Source organism: Saccopteryx leptura, chromosome 11 (assembly GCF_036850995.1).
Source record: "Saccopteryx leptura isolate mSacLep1 chromosome 11, mSacLep1_pri_phased_curated, whole genome shotgun sequence".
Taxonomy (NCBI): Eukaryota; Metazoa; Chordata; class Mammalia; order Chiroptera; family Emballonuridae; genus Saccopteryx; species Saccopteryx leptura.
The window spans coordinates 10,212,373-10,230,933 of NC_089513.1; the positions used below are offsets into that span (position 1 = coordinate 10,212,373).

General features: G+C 51.7%; 1 protein-coding gene across 2 annotated transcripts in view; it reads left to right on the forward strand.

Annotated features, from left to right (window-relative positions):
• The window catches only part of BCL2 (BCL2 apoptosis regulator), a 174,270-nt gene that overhangs the window by 149,925 nt on the left and 5,784 nt on the right, over positions 1–18,561 (forward strand). The window lies entirely within an intron of this gene.

Sequence of the window (18,561 nt, forward strand, 5' to 3'; positions counted from 1 at the left end):
AATGATGGAGTCCCTCGTCCCTTGTAATTGCGTTTCTTTTGATTTTCTTTTATTATGACTCGCACATCACTGACACTTTTTTCCAGGAATGTTAAAAGTATACATCATCCAGCTAAAAGGAAAAAATACTGTCTTAATAAAAATGGAAAAGAGAGAGAGAAAGTGGATATCCCTCTCTTTCGGTTCCAAAGAAGGCAAGTCCTCATTCCTGATGCTTCATACAAGCCAAGGTTGATGTCATGAGTCCAGACATTTTTGAGTTGTTTGAAATGAAAAAAAAAAAAAAAAAGAAGAAGAAGAAGAAAAAGCAGTTCAGCAATCTTTAAAAAACAAATTTTTCACAGTCTGAGAACCCAAAAATGACGGAAGGGATTTTCTCTGTAATTTCCAGATTGGGAGTGGTGGTGGGGTGGGAGGACGAGGAAATACTCCAGAGAAAGACTTAAGGATGGAAAGTTTCAGTTCAAGGGGGTCCAAGAAGTGCTGGAGGGGCCAGAAAGGAATGCCATGGTGATTCTGAGTAACATGCTATTCTAGTATCAGAACACCATAAAAGTCCTCTGAAGTATTAACTTATTATTGAAAGTTACCATTGCCCTGGCCGGTTGGCTCAGTGGTAGAGCGTTGGCCTGGTGTGCAGAAGTCCCGGGTTCGATTCCCAGCCAGGGCACACAGGAGAAGCGCCCATCTGCTTCTCCACCCCTCCCCCTCTCCCTCCTCTCTGTCCCTCTCTTCCCCTCCCGCAGCCGAGGCTCCATTGGAGCAAAGATGGCCTGGGCGCTGGGGATGGCTCCTTGGCCTCTGCCCCAGGCGCTAGAGTGGCTCTGGTTGCAACAGAGCGACGCCCGGGAGGGGCAGAGCATCGCCCCCTGGTGGGCATGCCGGGTGGATCCCGGTCGGGCGCATGCGGGAGTCTGTCTGTCTCTCCCCGTTTCTAGCTTCAGAAAAATACAAAAAAAAAAAGAAAAAAAAAAAAGAAAAAGAAAGTTACCATGAATGATTATTATTTACGAGTGTGAAGGAAGACCTGTCCAAGAGAGACACCTCTTCATTTTTCATAAAATCACCGTAATTTTTTCATAACATTATTGGAACATGGCTCTCTGCCCCCTTGCCCCGCCACCCCCACTGGCTGTGGCGTGGGCTCCTGAGTGTGGAGAGCTGGGACTTTAGGGACCCTGTCTGGGATTCTCGTCTCTGGCACCCTGAAGGCTTGGGCTCTTCTGCTTTTGAAGTCTAGAATCTCAAGCACATTCCTGGCTTCTCTGGTTCGGACAGTGAAGTCCAGCTTCCCTCTTGTAAAACCGGCTCTGGGGGCCGGGCTTCCACTAGCACCCAGAATAGCAGGAATGGCAATGCTGGAGAGAACCCGAAAGGCACTGGTGGCCTGTTTTCTCCCAGTCTCCCAGTTATTTAACCCTTTCCATCTTTCCTTCTCTGGATGCACAAACAACAAAACAGAGCCCCGGAATCTACAGGTTATGTAAAAGTTAGAACCAGGGCTGCTTCTCTTGCTACAAACGAGGGTCTTGGAAGCTGGAGCGGAACCCCCCCAGCAGCCAGGTATAGTTGGCACCCAGATGCCACAGTCTGGCCACTCTGTGGACTGTGATGTGACCAGGACAGCATCAGGGATGGCTTCTGAGCCAGGGCCCCACTCTGCTCCGACTCTTGCTTGGAAAGGGTCTGTTCCATTGTCAAATATTACAACTCAAAATTCTTACTTTCTTATTCAATCTTCTTGTAGCCATGATGGCAGTGAAATTGTAATATTTTAACATTTAAGATTACTCTTAATAAAATTACCTTTTCCATTGATGTTCCAAGTTAGGAAAACTTACCTATTCAAGTCTATAATCCGTCAATCATGAATTCATGCCCGGGGTCAAATACCTCTTGAAAACTCTGTGGGTGCATGTGGGATAACCCTATATTTTTTTCGCAGTGTTTTGGGGGGTTGTTTTAGTAGCTCAGAATCGCCTCTGAAAACATTGAAGTGATGTTTTAGGCTTAAAGGGACCTGAACAGCAGATAACGTTGTAAGACTTAAGCATTTCAGGGACTTGACAGGGGTGGAAACTCGCCAAGGAACCGGGGTTCAGACATTTTCCTGCGCTCGCGTGTCCGACACATACCCCTGTGCACTGTCTCATCACTGCATCGCCCTGCGAGGGGCCATGGAGGCATGTGGAGCAGAACTGCGGCCCAGGCTTCATGACCTCATCTCCTCTCCTGCAGGTGTCAGGCTCAGGCCAGAGTCTCCCATCAGCACCCGCGACAGAGTCCCGTAACCGGGACAAGGGCCAAAGGGTCCCCAGGCCACTGTGGTCCTGCTCTTCCCGTGGCTGCAGAGGCCTCAGTTGTTCCCTGACCTGCCCCAGAGGGCAGACACCACCATCTCCCTGAGAACTCGGAACAGCCCGTCCTGGGCAAGGGCAGACGTACTCGGAGCTGAGGAGCACACTGCAGCTGATAAAATGCAGACAAGGAGAGGACAGGAAAGCAAAGAAAAAGACAAAGGAGGGAAACAGAAAAGGGATTTCGAGGGAGAGGGTGTGAGGTGTAAGGAAGGTGTCCTGTGTGTGTTATAGTGGAGTCGGGAGGCCTCCAGGGACTGACTCAGGCCCAGCCCTCCCTGTCCACCCCTCACCCCACCGCTCAGTAAACCCTCGGGCAGGACGTCAGGGCTCCTGCCAGACTGGCTGACCCTGCCTCCCCTCTTTGTCTGATTCAGCGTTTGGAGGCATTGCCCTGACCCTCTTCTCTCTCGGTTACAATTTTGAACAGTCAGAGGGGCATGCTCCAGACCTGTTCGGCCTGAATGCGGCAGAGACTGGTCCCCACACGCTGCCAGCTTTCCAGAAACATGGGGAACAGGAAAGGCTGAAATGCCCAGTGAACAGATAGGTTCTCACAAAATGCTCTGTGGGCAAGTTCCTAGGAATGTAAAGGTCCCTGGCTTTGTTAAGAGATGAACATTTCCCAGATTTACGTCAGCAGAGAAAACAGTCACTGGTCCTGAGATGGAGTGGGTGGCGCCTGCAGGTGGGGACCATGAGGGTGCGGACTGCGGCAGGCCATCGGGCAGGCCATCGGGCAGGGTGCGGACTGTGGCTGGCCATCGGGCAGGCCATTGGGCAGGGTGCGGACTGTGGCTCGCCATCGGGCAGGCCATCGGGCAGGGTGCGGACTGTGGCTGGCCATCGGGCAAGCCCTCGGGCAGGGTGCGGACTGCGGCAGGCCATCGGGCAGGCCATCGGGCAGGGTGCGGACTGTGGCTGGCCATCGGGCAAGCCCTCGGGCAGGGTGCGGACTGCGGCAGGCCATCGGGCAGGGTGTGGACTGCGGCTCTGCCCGTGGTAAGGAGCTGCCTCTGCTCCTGGCAGGGCCATGGCTGCTTCAGACTCATCAGGAACCGGGGAACGGATCCCTTGGAAGGATCCGAATCCCACTGCCACGGGGAGAGGTGTTCGGTTCCCCTGGTTTGATATTCTGAATAGGGTTCACGTTGGCTTGTGTTTGTGACTCAAGGACATTTTGCTCTCCTAGCCACCCCAGAATTCCCCGGAAGCAGCCTCGTAAATAAAGAGGCCTTTTCCTGCATCCTGGGCAGGGAGTTGCTCATGTCTCTACTCACGTGGCATTTTTAAATATTCTTGAGGTGGTGTGTGCAGTATCACCCACCAGGGCCAAAGCACAAGGCTAAGTGGTCCCAGAGCACCCCGGAGAGTGTGTGTGGGGAGGAGTCCTTGTGACCTGTGCTCTCTCCATGGTCACAGGAGCTTCTACCACGCCCCTGCTCACTCTGCCTGCGTATACAAACCCTGCTGAGAATCTGCCACAACAGAGCTGCCAATGCCACCTAATTCAGTGCCCTGAAATGCCATCCCCACTTTTCTGTCCTTATGCAAAGCCCTTTAGGCTCAGCTCCTGCTAACCTTACCCCCCCCCCCCCCCGCCCATCTGTAAGACGCTCAGTGCATTTCCTGAGCCTCCCACCACTCTCAGGACTTCCTCCGGAACTTCTCACTCATCGCTCGTCTCCCCGACGCTGAGACCTTATGCTTCTTTTCTGTCTCCAACAGAAGAAGCAAAGTGGACCTGTGGTGGCGCAGTGCATAAAGCGTCGACCTGGAAATGCTGAGGTCGCCGGTTCGAAACCCTGGGCTTGCCTGGTCAAGGCACATATGGGAGTTGATGCTTCCAGCTCCTCCCCACCTTCTCTCTCTCTCTCTCCTCTCTCTCTCCCTCTCTGTCTCTCTCTCTCCCTTTCTCTCTCCTCTCTAAAATGAATAAAAAGAAATTAAAAAAAAACTATTAAAAAAAAAAGAAGAAGAAGCAAAGTGCAGTTGGAAACACTCATGCCTAGGGGCTGCGAAGTCCTAGATTCCAATAGCAGCTTTGCCCCTCTGGGCTGTGCAACCTTGAGCAAGCTCTGGAACCTCTCTGACCCCAGCCTCTTCTGTATAGTGTGGTTTAGACAAGCCACCTCATGGGATCTGGCACAACCATTCTCGCTCCTCATCCCAGAAAGTAGACACTAAATAAATACTTCCATAAGTGTTTTGACGGCAGTTAGATGACTTGATTCAGACATGTCCAAAGGAGAGATCAAAGGAGGAGCACCAAGGCCACACACGACAGGCAGTGTGAGCAAGAGCCACCCAAAATTTGCACCAGTTTTATTATGAAAAGCATGGTGCACATGGATCCCAGATCCGTGCACTTGGCCCAGGAGTGCCTGGGGTGGAGGTAATAACTCGCTCATCCCAGAGGCTACCCCGAAGGCTTCGCCGACCCCAAACATGCGCTGCTGTGACCATAGGTGGAGTGAACAGTGTCTCCCAGATCCGGGCACTTGGCCCAGGAGTGCGGGGGTGGAGGTAATAACTCACTCATCCCAAACGCTACCCTGAAGGCTTTGCCGACCCCAAATATGCGCTGCTATGACCATAGGTGGAGTGAACAGTGTCTCCCGCGGGATACTGCCATCTCTGAGCTGTCCCATTGAAGGAGCATTTATTGAGTCCTTGATCTCAGTGAGGCACTGTGCTGGGTCCAAGGAGCTCATTGTCATCCAGATGCCGTGGTCACCTGCGTTTCCCCTGGGCGCTGAGCACAGTGCTGTGCCCAGAGCAGGTGCTCGGTGCATGTGTGCATCATGAATTCAACTTGAACCGGCCCTCTCCAGGGGCTCAGTGACGGCGGGAGTAGTAAGACCATCTGCGTAGGCAAGGGCGTGGCGGCCCACCTGCCAGACCCCTGTGGAGTTCCAGCCCTGCCCCTCCCCTGAGGATAGGCAGTGTAGTCAGGCCCCAGAGCTTGGTTCACAGATCCCGCTGGGTCCAGCCAGCAAGTACCTGAGCACTATCTGTAGGCGGACCTCAAGGATCCCTCTGCCAGCTGCTGATGTGTCTGAGCACATGGCAGTTGCCTTGGAAGTTGAGCTCTGGGGCGGAGGTGGCACAGCTTCGCTCCTTGCAAGGGCCCACTGCCAGCAACTCTGACAGCCTTTGTTCAGGGCACACATGTCGGTTTCTGCCCTTGTTGATGTCCTGAGCAAGCTCACTTCACTGCGAGAGGGCGTCCTTGGACCAGGTCAGCCAGCCGTCAACTGTCCCCCGGGAGGCTGTGCTGATGGGAGATGTGTCAGCCCCTCATTCACCTGAGGCTCATCCATAAATGCTTTCTGGATCTCTGTCTCTCTCTGTCTGTCTGTCTGTCTCTCTCTCTCTGTCGCTCCTGTTTGTGTGTATGGCCCTGTAGTGTTCTGGCAACAACAGAGAGCACACACTGTCACAAGTCCTTTGCAGGAAATAGACACGCAGACGAGAGGCCGCACCAGCCCACTGGCACCCAGTCCTCAGGAGCGCGGACCCAGAGCAGGGTGCTGACTGGGCCGGGCCTGCAGGCCCCAGCAGGACAGCTGCCGCCCTTGACACTGACGTCCCATTGCCCCTGTGCTGGGCACTCTGCTCTCTTCTCTGGACACAGGAAGACCATCTCCTGTGGAAGGAAGAAGGTTGTCAAAGAGCCAGGCAGTGCGCCTTGAAATGCATCTGTTTTTATTCATGTTGAGTCTTTCCAGGTGAACTGAACTAAATCATAAACTACAAAGTGAAAGCAGATTTTTCTTCGTACGCCCATCTGGAGCCCGCGGAGGGGTTCACCAGCACGCTGGGCCCCGGCCCCCAGCGCAGAACTCACACTGACGCTGGTCTTACGGAGGCGGGCTCTGTGGTTTGGGACAGCTGGGGGGGGGTCACCCCAAACACAGTGCCTAGCCTGCTGCAGGACTGGGGAGCTGGGAAGGCTTGTTGTATCTCGGGGTGACTTTAAGCATGGTGTTAGCAACGGGGGGAGTGGATCTGAGTAGAGTTTGTGACTTGTTTGCCGCAGACTGAGAACACCGGGATCAGCACCATTGGGGGGCAAATCTGGTTGTGGGCAAATGTCCAAGCCTGTCATCAAGGCAAGGGCCCCGCAGCCACTGTGATTTTGAGCATCAGAGCAGGTATGACCCACGGCTGGTGGTTCCCGTGCGGCGCTGCCCATGCACGCTCTCTGCTCGGCTCTCGTTCTGACGTGCCCCAGTCTGGATCCACTTTCAGCAAGTTCCCATTAGGAAACGCGGATCCTTTGTACTACCCACCACTGCCCACCTCAGTCAACACTTGCTGATTTAAACAAGTAAGAATCAGACGTTTGGCCCCCAACTCTGGCCCTCCACGTTCAATAAGCGAAGGACCCCTCCGCCCTCCCGATGACAGTGATTGGGCCGAGCCGCAGGACTCCGCGAGCATCTGCTTTCAGTTCCCATTTCTGGCATATTTTTTGAATTAACTCTTGCAGCAGCAGCGGGAGGGCTAAGCACCTTGGCAATGCCATCCCAGCCCGGCCCACGTGGCAGCCACAGGGAGCGCTGTGAGCCGGTTTGGCCCAGCCAGCGACCTCCTGGGAGGCACACGCAGATGAAGGTCATGCGCACATGCACTGTGGGAGGTGCCGCAGGGACAGCGGCGGGGACAGATCAGAGAGGGTAGCCACACCCGTGGCTCCAGCCTCTAAGAAAGAATAGTTGGTGGAGAGATTCCAAATGCTAGTCTGCCCTACCGGCCCACTCAGGGGTAGTCAACCTTCTTATACCTACCGCCCACTTTGTATCTCTGTTAGTAAAATTTTCTAACTGCCCACCGGTTCCACACTAATGGTGATTTATAAAGTAGGGAAGTAACTTTATAAAATTTATAAAGCAGAGTTACAGCAAGTTAAAGCATATAATAATAATTACTTACCAAGTACTTTATGTCGGATTTTCGCTAAGTTTGGCAGAATAAATCTTTATAAAACAACTTACTATAGTTAAATCTATCTTTTTATTTATACTTTGGTTGCTCTGCTACTGCCCACCATGACAGCTGGAACGCCCAGTAGTGGGCGATAGAGACCAGGTTGACTACCACTGCTAGGCAGACAGTCCCGCCTGATGTTGAGGACAAGCAGAGCAACCCCCCCCCCCCATTCATCCCTGCGCAGAGGCACACCGAGGTCATCGGTTCTCATTAGCACTGGGGGGAGAGGCGGAGGGCTCTGTGGGGCAAATGCCTGGGTTATGGTCACAAAAACAAAGAGATGGGAAGCACACGGGCATGTCAGAGGCCACGGCAGCCTGGTCACCACGCTGCCGAGAGGAGGAATTCACAGAGAAGCCCAGAGGATGAAGTGCGGAGAAGTATGAATTTGGGGAATAGGAGGGTCTTTGAAGCCAGAGGAGGCAGAAACAGGTCGTCAATCAGTTTATAATCATCGGGGTGACACCGTCTCTAACATGCTCTGGATATTTCCTATTACGTCCTAAGAGATGCGGGAGAAAAGATGGAGAATAAGGTCGTTAACTGTGTGAGCCTGGGACAGCAGATGGGAGAGAAAATCCTTGGAACGAGCTACCGATAAAGTGTTCAGCGGCGGGAACTCGAAGGCCTGGGAGATGGAGGGCGTTGCTCGCCCAGATGGACACTCAGCCATTGTGGCTTCTCACCCAGAGCAGTTTTCACCCACTGTGACATCTTCTTTGTTTAAAAAAAATTTGTTAAAAGAACAATTGCACTAACTTTCTAACCAAAGAAGCACTGTCTCCCACACCCACGAGCGAGAATTACAGAACCCAAGGGTCCTTCTGTTGAATGCCATGTGCTGCGAAGATAAGTGTAGTGCCCGTCTTCGTGTAATGTAAGAAACGTAACTGCTTTTAAAGTAATTGACATAACCATGGAATTCAACTTAAAGTGATTGGTGTTTAGTAGTTCCCAAGGTTGTACAGCTATCATCATTGTTTCCAGAACTTATTTTTTATTACTTCACCCCACCCTCCAGAAAGCCCTACATCCCTTAGTAGTCACTCTATTCTCCTCTCTCCTCAGCCCCTGGCAACCACTAAACCCCTCCTGTTCCTATGGATTTGCTTATTTCAGACATCATATACACATGGGCTCATACAAGGGCTTCTTTCACTGAGCATAATGTTTTCAAGGTTCATCCATGTGGTATAAGTACTTCATTCCCTTTTTATGGCTAAATAACATCCCCTTGTATGGATGCAGCATATTTTGTTTAATTTCTTCATTAGTTGATAGACATTGGGACGGTTTCCCCTTTGGGCTGTTTCCAATCCTGCTGATGTAAATATTTGAGTGAAGTTTTTGTGTGAACGTACAGTTTGAATTACATTGGGTGTATATCTAGGAGCGGGATGGTTGGATCGTGTGGTAAGCATTCACATTTTTGAGAAACCGCCACTGTTTTCCACAGTGGCTGTACCATTTTCGTTCCCACCAGCGAGGTGTGAGGTCTTCAGTTGCTCTTCCTTCTCGTCAACTCTTGGTATTGTCCATTTTTTACATGGCAGCCATGCTGGTGGATGCGAGGAGATACCTCACTGTGGTTCTGGTTTGCATTCCCCTAGTGGCTGATGACATTGAGCGTCTCTTCTTGAGCCTGTTGGGCCATTTGTGCATCTCTTTTGGTGAAACATCCATTCGGATCTTTGCCCGAATTGGGCTACTTGTCTTTTTGTTGTTGAATTGTAATAATAACACTTTCTTTACACTCTGCCTACTTCCATGCCCGGTACAATATCATAAAGTGGTATTTCCCCTAAAACGTGCCAACAGTGTAAGCCTAAAGCAAGGAAAGGCCAAGCACCGGCAGCTGCAGGGCACCCAGAGGCTTCTAGCCAAAAGGAGGTGGTGGAATGAGGAAAGGAAGGAAGGAAAAAAATGGAACAACTTTGATTTAAAGCCAAACCACTCAGGGCAGGTCACTGAGTCCTCTGTGCGGGTGAGATCCTGCAGAAGGCACCCTGAAAACAAGCTCTCTTCTTTCTTCCCCAGAGCCTTGCAGGTAAATGTGTGTCCTTCAGGTATATGCTCAAAGCTTTTATTCTCCTTTCCTTTTCCACACGCACACGCACACGCACATGCACACGCAGTGCTTTGAATGTACTGAGAAAACCCTCAGGCCCATCAAAGCTGCTGTGAATGCAGGAGACTTATTACCCGGGAGTTAGAGGAGAGGGCCTGTGTCTCCCTTTGGCTTTAAGACTCCTCGGCACCTTATACAAATACTTGATTCCTGAAGGAATAAGCGACCGGAAGATGAGGTTTCAAGGTCTTGCATAGACATGGCCTGTAGTCTCCCCTGCTTCAGTTTATCGTATACACACGATGAACCAAGCTGCATGGATTATTAACGTATTTTTAGCATGTTTTGCTCTAGATGCAGTGCGTTGCCATTTCTACTCTGGGTGTCTGGCAGCACAGGGTTGTTGGCATCTCTTGGCAGGAGGGACCTCAGCCCATAGGGGCCTAAGTGCTGTCTCCCTGCAGTGTTTGCGTGGCTAGCAGAGCGGGGAGTTTGTCTGTGGGCTTCCATCCGACAGCACCTCCTACCCAGGCCTGGAAGGCAGTGAGATGAGCAGAGTCTCTGCAGTTCCACCCAGGGGAACCCCAGCCCTGGCTAGCTCAGCACTCAGCTTCCTTCTAGCAGGTGGACAAGGCCAGCGGCCTTTGACCCAGCTCCTTGGCTGCAGGGGTCCCCAGAGCATCCCACTTATCCACAAAATATTTTCAGATTGTGCCCCCCCAATCAGGTAAAAGGAGGAACCATATGGGCTTCTCATTTTCTGCCCTCCCTAGCTCCAGAGGGCCCCCAGCCTAATTTGCATCCTCAGCTCAATTTGCATCACAAAATACACCGACTGTCCCTGGGCCTACCGAGGTAGGCGGGCAAGCCTTGTGTTTTGTTTTGTTTGGGTGTTTCATCTCCTGCCTTTGTCTCGCAGGTTTCTGGTTACATCCAGATGACACTTAGATTGGGTTTCATTTTATGTCATTGGCCTGTGATTCCACTGGCCCCTCCCCTGGGCCCAGACCCTCCAGAATCCAGCCCATTCACTGGAGACGGCTTCCGGGGTGGTCCTGCAAGCCTGCTGGTGCAGGCCAGGCAGCTGTGTGTCCTTCGGTTATACACTTGAGGGCTTTTTTTAAAACCTCCTTTCCTTTTCCCTCAAAGCTGGAGTCAGTATTTTGGGAATAAGGGGGGGGGGGAGGAAGAGCACGGGGACAGAAGCCTGCCACCTCCGCCACTGTGGCTCTGACCTGCAGGCGGGACCCTGAAGACTCACTCAGCACAAAGCGCAGCGGAGGAAATCCTGCCAGCCAATGATAAGGGGGGAAATGGAGTCACTTCCTCACCAGCTGCTTTATTCAGGTAGAAAAAGTCCTCACTTCCTCGCGTGTGCTCTGCTGGCCGCCCCTCACAGCAGCCTGGCCACCCGCTTCCTCTTTTGATCCCAAGCACATGGGTGTCCGGAGAACTACTGCTTCCCCGGCTTCTGGGGGGGGGGGGGGCTGCTCTCTGCCGCATGTCGTCACCTCCCTCCTGCCTCACTGCCTTCTTCCTCTTTGTCCCCGCATAGCCTCTCACCTGGCAGGTGCATGTCGGTGGCTCCGTGGGCTGGACCAGTCACGGCTTTGGGTCTGAGCTTCACACCCTTAGGAGAGTGCAGGACAAGTTACCATGGGGGCCTCTGTTCCCAAGGACGTCCAGAAACAACCTGGGACCTCTGGTCACCTCTGCCCGGCCCTGTACCATCAGCACCAGAGCTGGCTCTCCTATTAGTGCCCAGGGTTATTGCTTGTTTACCTCCATTGTAACATTGGAGCAAGTGCATCTTCATAACCCAGCAGAAACCTCCCTGACAGAGAGAGAGATGGTCCAATTAGTTTGCAACAGGCCCTTGGAGACTCACAGGCACGCAGGTAGGATGTTATTCAAGATATGTAACAACCAGCATGGCGCAGATGCTGACCAATCAGATCTGACACTGCCGTCACTCTGACTCAGCATCAGCCCCCCCCAAGAGGGGACTAGAGTGCCATAAAAAAACATGGAGTTATTTTTAATTTTTAAGCCTGTCATCCCTTATTTGTCCTTTGAACACCTCCGTTTAAAAAAATAGTTATCTATTAAGATATGTTTGGGAAACCTGTTCTATAGTAAAAGATAGTCATTTATTTCAGGTCTGCAGACATTTGCTGAGTGTTTAATGTGACAGACACGTGCTCCAGGGACCCAGTGATAAATAAAATGAGGCTCCTGCACCTTCAGGTGCTAACTGGGGAAGACAGACACGTGAACAGGGTGATCTTCAGACAATACAGTGAGCAGGGAATAGCGAAGAATGACTTAACTCAAGCTGGGGGCTTGGAGAATGTTGTCACTTGCAGAAAATGATTGTCTGGGATCCCTGAGTGAACTGCATTTCACTGACAAGTGACAGAGCTGAGCAGGAGGGCTAGGCTGGGGCAGGGCGCAGCGGAGCCTTGGTGGGCATGGTGAAGAATGTGGCCTTACACGTGGCCATGGCAGTTTGGACTCTGGATGGGCGGCCCGGTTGCACTGTGGAGAGGGTATCAAAGGGCAGGCCACAGACCGAGGCAGAAAGACCAGTTGGGGAAAACCAGCAGTGACACTGGGGAGAGATGGTAACGGGATGGAGAAGTCAGAGGTGCATACACTGCCCTGTCCCGTCCCTTGCCCTTCCCATCGGGCTCTCTCGCTTACACCTAGATACAAGAGGTACAGCATCTTCATCTTGCTCCCTAATGGCTTCCTCTGGCCCCTCGAGCCCACTCAGCCTGTGCACACGATGGGGCAGAACCGCTGGGGTATTGACGCCTCCATAGGAGCAGCCCTCGGCCAGTACCTGCAGAGAGTGGGTGTCTAAGGACCACAGCTCCCTAGCCCCTTAGTGGAACAAAGGTGCCTGTTCTGCACTGGCCCCTAGCTTTCTCGGCAGGACTGAAGTTCCAGTTACCAGCAGGAGCAACGTGCTGGTGAGGTCTTTCCTGATCCTCGACTAGGGTTCCTGGAGTCACCTCCCAAGTCAACTGCTTACACTCAAGTCTTTGCCGTAGGGTCGGCTTCTGCAGAAAACCCACCTGGACTGTGGATTTGCCAGTGAATGAAGGGTGGGGGAGAAGGGTGAGGAAGAGGAAAACATCCTTCCGGGAGACTCCCAGGGTGTGGGTTTACCTAACAGCATGGAGGCGGGCAGGGAGCTAGGCTTGCTGGACAAGGCTATTGGAAACTCCAGTTTGGAACGAGCTGCATCGTAACTTGTGGTGGGATGTCTTAGAAAGTGACTGGGATCAGAGTCTGGTAGTCAGAAAATCAAGCGAGCCCAGAGATATAGAGATTCAGGAGACACCGTCACAGGGATGGTATTGAAGACCATGAGAGTAAAGGAGATGAGCCAAAGAAAGACAAGACTGCCCAGACAGAAGCCCAGGGAGCGAGTACCCGTCAGGACAGGCAGAGGAGGGGGTGCCCGGGGAGACCAAGAAGAAATTTTCCAGGAGGGCATCCAGTGCGTGGAGCCACGTGGAGGGCATGGCTGGTGCCTGGGTGGTGGCCCCAGGGGCACAGTGGAGGAAGAAGCCGGACTGGGTTCAAGTGAGGGTGGGAAGGAAGCCAGTGAGGGTGCGTTAGCATCTCGTCCGTTACAGCAGGAGACAGAGGTGGTGGTTAGGGTGGCACACACCGTCAGCACGCTCATTTTGAGGACATCTGGACTTACTCTTCTATTTCATTTTATTTTTGTCAGTAGAGAAATACCCTCACCTCCCTGCTCCTTCAAGGATTAACTCAGAAGGGTGTGTCCTCTACTGAGGAAACTGGAATGTTTATATGCCAAGGAAAACGGGACCAAAGGGAGGGGGAGGGAGACATAGTTGCAGGCTGGGACCATGGATGGAGGAAGGTTCCAGCTCCAGCGGGAGACAGTGGGATGAGGGTGCAGGGTGGGAAGGGCCAGGGAAGGGCAAGCGGAGGTGGGGGTTCATGGGCGCCCGGGGGGGGGGAAGTGTGGTGAACCTTACCCCGTGGCCCTGACTTTCTCAGAGAAGAAAGGGGAGAACACGTGAGAACAGTGGTGGCTGGTTGGGATGGTCAAGAAGAGGCACAGAGAAAACACCTGACCGAGGCGAGGGGCGTGTTAAGTGGTTTCAAGGACTTGCTGAGTCTGGAGGCCGTGAATGGAGAGCCGCACTGGTCTGCATGGCTGTGCGACCTTCTTCAGCAACACCTGAAGGCCAGAGGAGGCTGCCTGGGGGAGGCTCGGGGTTGGGGCACCGAGGACAGTCGAGGACGGGAGGCGGCCCATGTGGGGAGGCTGGGTGGAGGCACCGAGGCAGAGAGGAGAGCCCACTGCTGGCCGATGTTCTAAAGTAAGCTCAGGTGGCAGGAGAGTAAGCTGGCCTCCATTCCTCCTCCACCTAAGAGCTGCTCATTAGTGCCTGCTGAGTAACTCACTCTACCTGTCCAGAGTTCTTTGCCTCACCTGTTGAGAAAGAGCTAATATCTTTATTTAAGCCGTGGTCACAGGGGGTCGGGGAGAGCTGAACTTACTTGGAAAGTACTTTCAGCTCAAAATCTTGTGTGACTTTGGTGCGGCCATGCCATTTTCTTTTCTTTCCCTGTCTAACCAACTCATGGTTGGGAGGTGATTCCCGTGGAGATAAAACTAAAGCCACGGGGAGTAGAAAACACCAGCAGCCTTTGGTAGCAGTGGTTGATTTCCTGTTGGCGCCAGCTCATTTTCCCTGTATCCTCTTCTTACCAGACAGGTCTTCTCCATGCCGGGCAGAACGGCAGCTCACCTGGGCTTCGTCAGGCTCAGGGCTGGGCACGGAGGAGGCGTCTCTCTGCGTTGGGAGTTCTTGGAGGGCAACATGGCTCCCCCCCTTGTGATCTCCCATGATCAAATAATGCCTGTATCCACAGTCAGCTCCAAGACCGTGGAATGAAGTTGCATTTCTAATTTGTTTACAGACAACAAAGCCAGATTAAATTTCCCCACAGTGTAAGGAGAGCTGACAACCAGCACTGAGCCCAGGGCTTGAACTTGCAGACGCTGGTTTAGCTGTTCCCTGTTTTACCCAATCTTATGTTGGGAATAACTTTCCTTGCCAATAAATCTAGGGTCCACTTTTCTTTTTTTTTTTATGTATTGATTTTAGAGAGAGGTTAAGGGAGAGAGAGAGAGAAATATCAATTTGTTGTTCCACTTGTTTATGCATTTATTGGTTGGTTGATTCTTGTTTCTGTCCTGACCAGAGATTGAACTCACAACCTTGGCGTATCGGGGACAATGCTCTAACCAACTGAGCTACCCAGCCAGGGCCTCTAGGGTACAATTTTCAATGGTTGAACCATATTCCCTTGAATGCCATAAATTATTTTCCCAACCCTGTTTTCAGACATTTACGGTGTTTCCAGGTTTTAACTATAACTGCTCACAAAAATTAGGGGATATTTCAAAAATGAATATGAAGCGATAAAATACCTCCTAATTTTTGTGAGCAGTTATATTATAATCAGCCTGTGCATTTCAACCTGTGACTTACTTTTTTCAAGATAAATAACTAGAAGGAGAATTACTAGCAAAAGGACAATACTTTTCAAGTTTTCGATACGCATCGCCAACCACGAGAAGGTCCCTGCAGTCACCTCTCCCTGGGAGTGCGATTGTGGGGGAGCCTCCGGGGGTCCCCCCCCCACAAGCCCACCCGGTCGATTCCAGCACAACTCGGCATCTGTCTCAGTTTTTGCCCGTCTGATTCGTTGGTCTTGACATCTCATTTTATGTGGAACCATGTTTAAGTGAAAAACCTTCTAAAGGATTCTTAAGGGGAAAAGGAAGGTTCTGGAGGGTGGGCTGCCTGAAGGGAAGTGGGGGCCGTGGGGAGGGAGGGGTGTTCTAGCCCCAGGACTGGCCCCAGGCCAGGAGGGAGAGGACACTGGTGCTGCCCGCCCCTCCCCCCCAGCTGAGATGTCTGAGGCTGCTCTTTTCTGGTCCACACCTCCCTGGCTCGCTTCCAGCCCCGCAGCTGGGCCTCCTGCCCCGCTGGTGTGCCCCTGGGTGGGACTCACTCGTACCCTCTGCGGCCTCCGAGCTTGAGGTCTGCGGAGAAGCTGTCTGCGAAAGGAGCGCACAGAGCTGGGGCCCTGCCCGTCTCCCCTGTGATGAGAGGGGCCAGCGAAAGGAGGGGACCCTCCCCTGGGAGCCTGCTCTGCAGCCCCTGCCATCGGGCAGGGCCCATGCCAGTCCTGGCACACATAGGCTGGGGGTTTGTCTGAGTCGTGATGAGAGCTCAGGTTTTCTTCTTCCCTCTGTGTTGCTTCTAATACATAAAATGAGCATGTGTTTATTTAATACAGCTTTCAAACTTAAACAAATAATGACAGACTGTTCAAACAGACTTCGGAAATCGCCCTAATCGGGATGCTTGAAAAAGCCAGGAGATGGTACGAAAGTAGCTTTTAGGGCCTTCCGGCCTGAACCCGCGGGGTCTGCTTGGCACCTTGGAGCACAGACAGGTGAGGCTCAGAGGCCGGATTCAATCTCAGGGGGGTCGGTGACGCCCTCGGCCCTCCAGCCTGACTTAGCAGTTGATGAGGAAGTGTAGACGGGCATGGTGGTTCCCTTCTTGCCTTCCGCCAGAACATGTCAGGTGGGCATTTTGATTCGTAATTTCTACAGAAATCACGAAGCATTTTTAGGGGGAGCTGGGAAAGTTCTTCGATAAAACCCTGCCCTTCCCTTAGGGGGCCCTTCTGGACGGGAGGCCAGGGTTAGGAGGCAGGCAGCAGGTTGCAGGAGAACAAGTTAATATTTCCACTAGTTCCTGTTCTGGGCCACGTTAACAAATGGCTTTGAGTCACCTTCGTTAATCTTCACAATAACCAATTTTATAGGTAAAATAAAGGAGGCTCAAGGTTGGGTAATTTGTTCAAGGTCATAAGCAATAAAATGTCAAGGCCGGGGTTTCACCTAGACCTTCTCCCCAAGTCCATAGCTCTTCCCAGACCCCTGGGGGCTGCGTCAGCACCTCTGGGCTCAGTCTTCAAGTCAAGAGATGCTACGTTGGCTCATCCTACCCTGCATATGTTGTGTTTCTCAATAATGCTCATCAGAAGTGGCTCATTAGACACGCAGTATTTCTGTGAGGCCATGGGTGTTGGGAGAGGGGATTATTCCAGCCCCAGAGAGGAAGGGTATTTAGACCGGCATTTCTTCTGCCCTCCCTGAGACTGTATACCAGGCAAATGGGGAGGGAATGCCAGCCTGTTGGTCCCTCCTTCCTCTACTTTCTCAGGACGACCTCTTGTTCAGAAGAGTCAGGTGGCCAGTGTCTTAGTACTTTTCATGGTCAGCCAGAGAAAACTCCATTGGTGGCTAAAGAAAAGCAGAGCGTCTTTGTCAGTGTCAAGCTCAACTGCCTACAGCCCGATGTCAGTGCTATAGGGGCGTCCTTTGGCTGGGCTGTTGGAGGTCCAGACTGCCCCTCCCTCAGAGAGAGCACTGTGGAAGGAGGGCTATTAGATGTCCCCAGCTGTGTCTGCGGGATCCGAGAATGCACTTTGCAAGAGGCGGTTTTTCCTGCCGGTAAATATGTCCTGGCCCCTTCCTGCCTCGTTTATCTCTGATTATATATAAAGAAGGTATGTTTCTTGACAAGCAATGATAATTGTTACCTCATCTTTGTGCTAACAGCACTAAGCACATATTTCATCGACGTCTGTTAGAGCCTGGCTTTGCTAAGGCTCAAATTTGGAACATTTCAACAATAGATTAAAGAAGAAGAAAACCCTTGCGCCCTCTCCTGGTACGTTAGTACAGTACATCTGAAGGTTCAGTTCTTCTTCTTATTGGCTAACCAACTAATCTGTGCTAAACTGACCAAAGCTGTTGACATACTAGATAGACCATTGGGTCTTCTGTGGTCCGTGATCACAGAGTTTCCGCAAAACCTTTCTTCACTGGTTTCTCAGCCTCGGCATATTGGAACCTTGGGTTGGATGATCTTTGTGGTGAGGGCCATCCTATGCATTGCCGGATATGGGAGAGCACCCTCGGCCTCCACCCACAGATACCGCCAGCACCCCCACCCAAATTATGACTAGCAAAAATGTTTCCAGATATCACCAAATGTCCCCTGGGAGGCAAGACCACCCAAATATATGTGTGTGTGGAATACTATGCAGCCATAAAAAATAATTGTGTAAATCTATATTCAGTAATGTGGAAGTTCCCCTAAAGGATGCCTTAGCCTCTCACCTCCAAGACACTCCAAGATTGCCAGTTGTGTGTGGAAGAATCATTTCAAATGCCAGAATAAGCATCTGGATGAAATATTAGGCCAAACAGAATCAAACCAGGGACTAAATTCAGAACACTTGCATTGTTAATTGATCAAATGTTTATTAAGCAACTACATGCACCAAGACGTTGCACCAGAGAAACAAAGGTGATACCTGGTCCCGTTACTGCAATACTTGCCCCAAACAAATGGGAACACTGTGAAGGGTGTCAGAAGCCCCTCCGCACAGTGATGCCAGAAGTCTCCACACAGTACTGTCTCCCGTAATGAAATCGTGGGCTCCGATTCCAGGTTGTTGGAGTGCCTAGATAAAGCACACTACTTGAAAAAAAAGCACTTCATTTACTGATTTATATATTTAGATAGATTTACAGAGTTGTACAAATACTAATTGGGTCCAAATGTAGAAACTAATCTTCCCTAACAAAGCTAAGAAATGAGCATGCAACGGTTAGTTCAAGCCAAGGCAACCCAGAGACCTTTGCTACAATATTCTGCAGGCCTGGTTTCCAAGCAACGCCGTAGAGAAAAAAGAGCTATCTTCTTTGCTCAGGGACCTGGGCATCCATTGATACAATCTGACCATAAATGGCTACATGCCTGTAAAGTTCACAATGTGAGTTAAACATGGAGTTGTGGTCATCTGGCCTAGCCACCCCCTCCCTGGAGAAACCCTATGATGTCTTCCTTTCCTGGGGAGCACCCTGTCCTTGACCTCAGAAGCTAGGCATGCCACCAGCATAGGTCACCTTGCTGTGTCTACCACATTAGCATCCTGGGCAGTCCAAGCCCTCACGGAGCTGCTGTCAGGGTATCAGCAGAGGGAAGGGCACTGGTT